Below are 9,472 nucleotides of genomic sequence, written 5' to 3'. Positions count from 1 at the left end.
ACTGAGCTACCACTGTATTATTATTATTATTATTATTATTATTATTATTATTATGGCGGCTTGGTGGATAGCACTGTTGCCTCACAGCAAGAAGGTCCTGGGTTCGATTCCCAGGTGAAGCGGTCCAGGTCCTTTCTGTGTGGAGTTTGCATGTTCTCCCCGAGCATGCGTCCCACAGTCCAAAGACGTGCAAGTGAGGTGAACTGGAGATACAAAATTGTCCATGACTGTGTTTGATATTAAACTTGAACTGATGAATCTTGTGTAATGAGTAACTACCGTTCCTATCATTAATGTAACCAAAGTGTAAAACATGATGTTAAAATCTAATAAATAAATAAATAAATATTATTATTATTATTTTTATTATTATTATTATTATTATTATACTGGTTATAAGTTGCATATAGAAATGAAATTGTTGATCATGTGATAACAGGACAATCAGGTTGCAGGGCTGTGTGGCTTTATTAAGATTTCCAGACACAAATAATTACATTGATTCAAAAACACTAAATAAATCATCTTTGTTTTGCTCCTCAATCAGTTGGGCATCAGTTCTAACAAAGCCCAGTGGAGCTGCATCATTCTGACTTTCCTCTCCTCCACCAGCAGTTGGATCAGAATGGGTTTTGTCAGGATTCACACCCACTTGCTCCACCTTGTGAATCAGCTCATCTACATGCTGGTTTTGTGTGAGCTCCAGTCTCTGGATCTCCTCATCATGGTCACTGCTTTCACTGGAAACCAGGTTGATCTCGTAACGTCCCATCACCAGGTTCTTGTCTTGGTCTCCCTTAGAAAACATCTGATCCAGCTCCATCTTTTCATCTGATTTCTCTTTTTCCCAGGAATCATTAATCTGATCTGGATTCTGACTCTCCTGCTCCTCAGCTGGTGTGTCTGCCTGAACAGATGTGTTTTCCAGCTGTTCGGCTGGTTTGTCTGCAAGAGAAGTGGTATTTTCCAGCTGTTCGGCTGGTGTGTCTGCATGAGCAGATGTTTTTTCCAGCTGTTCGGCTGGTGTGTCTGCCTGAGCAGATGTCATTTCCAGCTGTTCGGCTGGTGTGTCTACCTGTGCAGAGGTATTTTCCAGCTGTTTGACTGGTTTGTCTGCAAGAGAAGTGGTATTTTCCAGCTGTTCGGCTGGTGTGTCTGCATGAGCAGATGTTTTTTCCAGCTGTTCGGCTGGTGTGTCTGCCTGAGCAGATGTCATTTCCAGCTGTTCGGCTGGTGTGTCTGCCTGAGCAGATGTCATTTCCAGCTGTTCGGCTGGTGTGTCTGCCAGATCAGCAATATTTTCCAGCTGTTCGGCTGGTGTGTCTGCCTGAGCAGATGTCATTTCCAGCTGTTCGGCTGGTGTGTCTGCCAGATCAGCAATATTTTCCAGCTGTTCGGCTGGTGTGTCTGTCTGAGCAGATGTATTTTCCAGCTGTTCGGCTGGTGTGTCTGCCTGAGCAGATGTCATTTCCAGCTGTTCGGCTGGTGTGTCTGCCTGAGCAGATGTCATTTCCAGCTGTTCGGCTGGTGTGTCTGCCAGATCAGCAATATTTTCCAGCTGTTCGGCTGGTGTGTCTGTCTGAGCAGATGTATTTTCCAGCTGTTCGGCTGGTGTGTCTGTCTGAGCAGATGTATTTTCCAGCTGTTTGGCTGGTGTATCTGTCTGAGCAGATATATTTTCCAGCTCCTTGGCTGACTTGTGTACCTGAGCAGTTGTAATGATCAGCTTCCTCTGCTTCTCGGCTGGCTGGACTGCCTGAGCAGATGTAAACTCCAGGTCCTCAATCACCAGAATCATTTCCTCTTTCTTGGTGAGAGAGGTTTTACCAGAACTGGAAACGTTGTCGTCTTCATCAGTAACTGGTGTAATTCGGTTCTTTTTCTTGAGGCTGAGGATCCAGCCGGGCATCCAGGCAGCAGCAGCCTTGTTCTTTTGCTTTTTACGTTTGCCAAATAGACAAACGTTTGTTTTTTCAGTCTTTTCAGACTGATTGTGAAGTGGACTCTGGGCCTGACCCATGAGTATTTTAAAACTTCAGAAATGGGTAGTGTAGTTTAAAGAAGGATGTTGTAGTAGCTCTCAGCACTCTCTGATCTCTCTGTCTCTGATCGTCGCTCGGTCCAAATGAAGCTCGAACTGAACCGGGAGCTTTTATATAGGAGCTCTGTGATGATGTCATAATAGCAGTAGAATGTTCAGAGAGCAGCAAAATCCTAATAGAAGCTCCCATATAAACACTGATACAACAGCTTTACATATAGTCATTTAAAAATAAACCATGTGTGTGTGTGTGTATATATATATATTAGGGCTGTCAAACGATTAAAATTTTTAATCGCGATTAATCTCAGAATTTCATATAGTTAATCACGATTAATCGCATTTAAAAAAATCTGTGTAAATGTTATAGAAAACAAGTATTTTTAAGTGAAATGTTACAATTAAAATGGTGAACACATTTTATGCTAAATGTACTGATGTTAAAAACTGCTGGGACAAGAGAAAACTGTAAGGGAGTTTATTCACTCACATACTAGGCAGTAAATGTCAGATTGTAGGTTAGAATTTCTCCATCAGCAAACATTGTAGATCAGTGGTGCTTTAGGTGGGATAAGGCGTAGTTATTGTATCAGACTTGTCTGTGGTTGTATCGTGACGATGGTTTGATGGACGTTTCTACACGAAGTGAGTGTGTTTTGACCCTTTGGGGCTTCCATAGTTCATGAACTAACGTGCTCGACTCAGCTTTCCGGTATTCGGTACAGAAGAAGAAGTTAATTAAGTGTAATAAAGTGTTCTGCTCCCGACAACTTGTGAATATAGCGTGTATTTATTTCTTTATTATGCAAGTGCATCACTACCACGATCGGTTACATTATGTTAACAAACCGCAAATGAAAAACGGTGGCAAGTCCGACATTAAAACGTTTGTTCTACCAGTCAAGTGTCAACATGAACTAGAATTTGCGTTAATGGCACTAATTTTTTTAATTGCGTTAAATTGAGGTCGCGTTAATGCGTTATTATCGCGTTAACTTCGACAGCCCTAATATATATATATATATATATATATATACAGTGTATCACAAAAGTGAGTACACCCCTCACATTTCTGCAAATATTTCATTATATCTTTTCATGGGACAACACTATAGAAATAAAACTTGGATATAAGTTAGAGTAGTCAGTGTACAGCTTGTATAGCAGTGTAGATTTACTGTCTTCTGAAAATAACTCAACACACAGCCATTAATGTCTAAATAGCTGGCAACATAAGTGAGTACACCCCACAGTGAACATGTCCAAATTGTGCCCAAAGTGTCAATATTTTGTGTGACCACCATTATTATCCAGCACTGCCTTAACCCTCCTGGGCATGGAATTCACCAGAGCTGCACAGGTTGCTACAGGAATCCTCTTCCACTTCTCCATGATGACATCACGGAGCTGGTGGATGTTAGACACCTTGAACTCCTCCACCTTCCACTTAAGGATGCGCCACAGGTGCTCAATTGGGTTTAGTCCATCACCTTTACCTTCAGCTTCCTCAGCAAGGCAGTTGTCATCTTGGAGGTTGTGTTTGGGGTCGTTATCCTGTTGGAAAACTGCCATGAGGCCCAGTTTTCGAAGGGAGGGGATCATGCTCTGTTTCAGAATGTCACAGTACATGTTGGAATTCATGTTTCCCTCAATGAACTGCAGCTCCCCAGTGCCAGCAACACTCATGCAGCCCAAGACCATGATGCTACCACCACCATGCTTGACTGTAGGCAAGATACAGTTGTCTTGGTACTTCTCACCAGGGCGCCGCCACACATGCTGGACACCATCTGAGCCAAACAAGTTTATCTTGGTCTCGTCAGACCACCGGGTATTCCAGTAATCCATGTTCTTGGACTGCTTGTCTTCAGCAAACTGTTTGCGGGCTTTCTTGTGCGTCAGCTTCCTTCTGGGATGACGACCATGCAGACCGAGTTGATGCAGTGTGCGGCGTATGGTCTGAGCACTGACAGGCTGACCTCCCACGTCTTCAAGCTCTGCAGCAATGCTGGCAGCACTCATGTGTCTATTTTTTAAAGCCAACCTCTGGATATGACGTCGAACACGTGGACTCAACTTCTTTGGTCGACCGTGGCGAAGCCTGTTCCGAGTGGAACCTGTCCTGGAAAACCGCTGTATGACCTTGGCCACCATGCTGTAGCTCAGTTTCAGGGTGTTAGCAATCTTCTTATAGCCCAGGCCATCTTTGTGGAGAGCAACAATTCTATTTCTCACATCCTCAGAGAGTTCTTTGCCATGAGGTGCCATGTTGAATATCCAGTGGCCAGTATGAGAGAATTGTACCCAAAACACCAAATTTAACAGCCCTGCTCCCCATTTACACCTGGGACCTTGACACATGACACCAGGGAGGGACAACGACACATTTGGGCACAATTTGGACATGTTCACTGTGGGGTGTACTCACTTATGTTGCCAGCTATTTAGACATTAATGGCTGTGTGTTGAGTTATTTTCAGAAGACAGTAAATCTACACTGCTATACAAGCTGTACACTGACTACTCTAAGTTATATCCAAGTTTTATGTCTATAGTGTTGTCCCATGAAAAGATATAATGAAATATTTGCAGAAATGTGAGGGGTGTACTCACTTTTGTGATACACTGTATATATATATATATATATTTAATGTGTATCTGTCTACATATATATAGTGGATGTGTGTGAATCTCTCTTTATCTATATAACTTTGTAAACAAGGTCCTAATAAAAATAACAAACACATTTGCTGGTCTTTGACTGATATTTTTAAGCTTTCTGTGTGACCGTATGTGCAGCAGACACAGTTGATCGTGTCTGAGGGAGAAAAGGTTGGAGGGTTTCTCCTTATTGCTGCTACAGTAGTGACCACTGTTGTGTGGTCAATGCATTGGCACTTTTAAACAACATGTATCACCAAAAATTCAGTGGGTTGTATCATTTACAGTTATTTACTTTTACATTTTCATTATTTAGCAGACGCTCAAATCCAGAGAGACTTACAGAAGAGCTTCCACACTGAACATTACTTTACTCTAGTTTGAGTATAAGCAGTTATAAATGATAAAAGTCGTACGTTTACACACACACCTGAGCTGAAGTTATTAAAACTCAAATTTATCCCCCCCACAGATTTCATGTCTGATATCTATTTTGTACGTCACACAAGCGGTTTTTTACGTTTTACAAATAGATCTTTAAGACTTTACTCATAATTCACTACATCAAAATTCCAGGTTTTCCTATAACAAGACGACATTGTGTAAGAAATCATCGTGCTACTGTGATAAATACAGGCACAACTTAATAGCTACTCTGTGGTGGTCCTGTGGGGGTCCTGACCATTGAAAGCAGGTTAAAACAGTATGTAGAGAAACAGATGGACTACAGTCTGTAATGGTAGAACTACAAAGTGCTTCTATATGGTAAGTGGAGCTGATAAAATGGACAGTGAGTGTAGAAACAAGGAGGTGGTTTTAATGTTATGGCTGATTGTTGTACAGGGTGGGCCATTTATATGGATACACCTAAATAAAATGGGAATGGTTTGTGATATTAACTTCCTGTTTGTGGCACATTAGTATATGGGAGGGGGGAAACTTTTCAAGATGGGTGGTGACCATGGCGGCCATTTTGAAGTCGGCCATTTTGGATCCAACTTTAGTTTTTTCAATGGGAAGAGGATCATGTGACACATCAAACTTATTGAGAATTTCACAAGAAAAACAATGGTGTGCTTGGTTTTAACGTAACTTTATTCTTTCATGAGTTATTTACAAGTTTCTGACCACTTATAAAATGTGTTCAAAGTGCTGCCCATTGTGTTGGATTGTCAATGCAACTCTCTTCTCCCACTCTTCACACACTGATAGCAACACCGCAGAAGAAATGCTAGCACAGGCTTCCAGTATCCGTAGTTTCAGGTGCTGCACATCTCATATCTTCACAGCATAGACAATTGCCTTCAGATGACCCCAAAGATAAAAGTCTAAGGGGGTCAGATCGGGAGACCTTGGGGGCCATTCAACTGGCCCACGACGACCAATCCACTTTCCAGGAAACTGTTCATCCAGGAATGCTCGGACCTGACACCCATAATGTGGTGGTGCACCATGTTCGACTGATGCCACTCTACAGTGACATGCGGCGAGTGCTACGCTGTGGGCTCTTGCTGAATGAAGCTAGGACAGCCACTGATGTTTCTTCATTAGTGACAGTTTTCATGCGTCCACATTTTGGCAAATCCAACACTGAACCAGTTTCACGAAACTTGGCAAGCAGTTTGCTAACTGTAGCATGGGAGATGGGTGGTCTCGTAGGGTGTCTTGCATTGAAATCTGCTGCAATGACCCGGGTACTGCGTTCACCAGACATCAACACAATTTCTATCCGCTCCTCACGTGTTAACCTCTGCGACATGTCAATGGCTGTAAACAAAGAGAAGCTTGTAAATAACTCATGAAAGAATAAAGTTACGTTAAAACCAAGCACACCATTGTTTTTCTTGTGAAATTCTCAATAAGTTTGATGTGTCACATGACCCTCTTCCCATTGAAAAAACTAAAGTTGGATCCAAAATGGCCGACTTCAAAATGGCCGCCATGGTCACCACCCATCTTGAAAAGTTTTCCCCCTCCCATATACTAATGTGCCACAAACAGGAAGTTAATATCACCAACCATTCCCATTTTATTTAGGTGTATCCATATAAATGGCCCACCCTGTATATATATTGTACATGGTTAAAAAATTAGCTATAGACTTCAAATCCATATAAAGTATATTCCAACAATTAGTCGAGGATAATAAAGTGTACAGTGCTGAACCTGGTTTACTAACTTGTATCATCAGCGTATTAACAACACACACACACACACCATGATCCACCTGTACCAGTAACACACATGCTATCATGATTAGGTCTTTTCCTTTAAGTTTTTGTGTTTTTATTATTGTATTTAGCATTATACCTACTCTTATACTGTATACATTAAATAAATAAACTGATGTTTAAAGATGTAGAATAATCACATGGAAGCAGGTGAAACAGCTGAGTACAGTTAATACTACGGTACACCACGGTGTGGAAAATGCGCTTGCATTTCCAGCTTGTTTTACCACAGATTTGATTATTTTGCATTGTAAATATAAATCTAATGTAAAACGATATGCTGCTGATTTACATAGCTCAGTAAGGTAAGCTAGATTACATACTCAGGTAAAAGTAAAATGAGCTTTACTGTGTTATATACCACAAAATACAGATAAATTAAGTTGTGGATGCATGCACCATCCTGTCAGTAGCTGTGTGGCTGAATAGATCTGAGATATTTAATACTGATTATTCAAAAATGAACGGATTTCTTTGTGCATAAAGAGCCAAAAATAATATTGAATGTTAAAGACCTTTAATCCCTTTAGGTGCCACAGCATTAAAAACTTAAAGCTTCTCTAATATACAGTATAATATTGTGGCGTCGGCGAGACGGAAGGAAGCATCTTCACTCTTTTATCTGTAGGAGGAAGCTGTTTATTAGACTGTTGCTTCTAAATTAGTTTAAAAAGCATGAAGAAAGAGACCAAATCTGCTTAAACAAGCACAGAACGAGCTCACACCATCAAACACGACGCACTTAATTATAACGGTAACTTACAAATGTAACATGTACATGAACACAAAAAGCGCTATGCACTTTAGCATTTGGAATACAGCCCACTTTACAACCCCTAAAATGCTTTGGTCGTGACCCCCCCCCCCCCCCCCCCAACTGTAGTGTTGAACCAGCCAGTCGCCACAATATGTATATATATTAATCACATGAGAATACAGTCAGTAGATGATGTTTATTGCTGCATCAATAAATGCAAAGTAAAAGCCAGACGTTCACAATCTACAAAAACAACGTGGACTTCTCTGGACTCAAGCTCATCTGAGTCCTCCAGATTGTCTCTGGAAATTATCTTCTATTACCATAGTACCATTTACCTTAAATTTTTTATCCTGGTATTGGAGTCTGTTGGCCAGTCGCGTGAAAATAAGCCCATTTGGGCCCGTCTGCATAAAAACGTGTGATACATTATTAGTCCCACGATACGACAAAAGAGACCCTCGACTGTCCAGCAGTTTTATTAAACAACAACAATTACAGAACATTGTTTAAGAGAAAGGTGATCAAACACAGTGGAAAACATTCCTCTGTCCCAACTTTTTTGGAATGTGGTTGTATACTGTGATATGGAAATCAGCTAGAATTACCAGTGGGATTATTTGCATTAAATTTAGGGATGGGATGGAAAATAACACATCGGTTGTTTCAGCTCAGTGATATAAGCTTCATCACGTAACCTTAAGCTTCACATCCTGCCACTGGGAGAAGAAAGAACTGGACTCTTGTAGATGTGGACACTTGTTACTTTTCAGAAATATAAACAAATAGACTCTCCATTACTGTTAGGATCTTTAAGTGTATTGAATTATGGATTTCTATGGATTTGTTTCGCTGAACGGACCTATCTTCATCATCACCACACTTACAAACGTGTTTTTATTCGTCTGTATTTTATTTCCACGGCAAGAAAACGAGCGTCTGAAACAACCTCTTAATGTATTACTGGGAACACTGGTTGTGTCCAACATCACTCTTCAAATCTGTGTATTGTTTTTCATGCTTGTGGACTGTTACATAATCCCAGTACGTTATATGGACGCTGCCGTCATATTAGAAACAGTCTTTTTTGTCATAAGAATCAGCGTGACCTCTTCTCTGTGGCTGAGTGTGTTCTACTACTGCCAGATTGTTCCTGCTCGGTGTTGTCTCTTCGTCTTTTTGAAGAAACACATGAGAGTCTTCATCTACTCGGCTTTAATCGGCGTGAAAATATTCTACCTGTTTGGGTATACCGTCGGCATTTTAAGCAGAGCAGCATGGATGGACACGTATAAAAACCAAACTGAATCACAGCTCTTTGACTCTTATGCAAAACTTAATTTCCTTGATTTTTTATTTATTGTTGACTTGTGGTGTAGGTGTGGTTTCTCATTTCTTTGTGTGTGTTTGATGTTTACATCGAACTGTGCAACTATTCTTTACCTACGGAAACACATGATGAGTAAAGTGGGTACCAGCCAATCGGACTCTGCTCGTCTTCAGAGACAAATGAGATTAACGATCTCAGGCATCGTACAGACTCTTCTTTACTTTGTTTGTCTGGTCTATATGATGACAAATGACATACTTGAAAATATATTTGGTATAATCATTGATTGGGATTATTATATTATTCTCACTGTTGCGTGTTTAAATTCTTTTGGAGCGACGATTAACTTGTGTGTTGGCCAGTCAATATTTCGCCAAAGAATATTTGAAATTTGGCAGAAATGTCGTAAAGCGGTCACTTGTTTATCTAAATAAAACTGTGACAGTTTTTAT

The sequence above is a fragment of the Trichomycterus rosablanca genome, chromosome 12 (genome assembly GCF_030014385.1).
Source record: "Trichomycterus rosablanca isolate fTriRos1 chromosome 12, fTriRos1.hap1, whole genome shotgun sequence".
NCBI classification, from domain to species: Eukaryota; Metazoa; Chordata; class Actinopteri; order Siluriformes; family Trichomycteridae; genus Trichomycterus; species Trichomycterus rosablanca.
The sequence above is the reverse complement of the archived record's forward strand: the minus strand, read 5'-3'. Positions refer to the sequence as shown.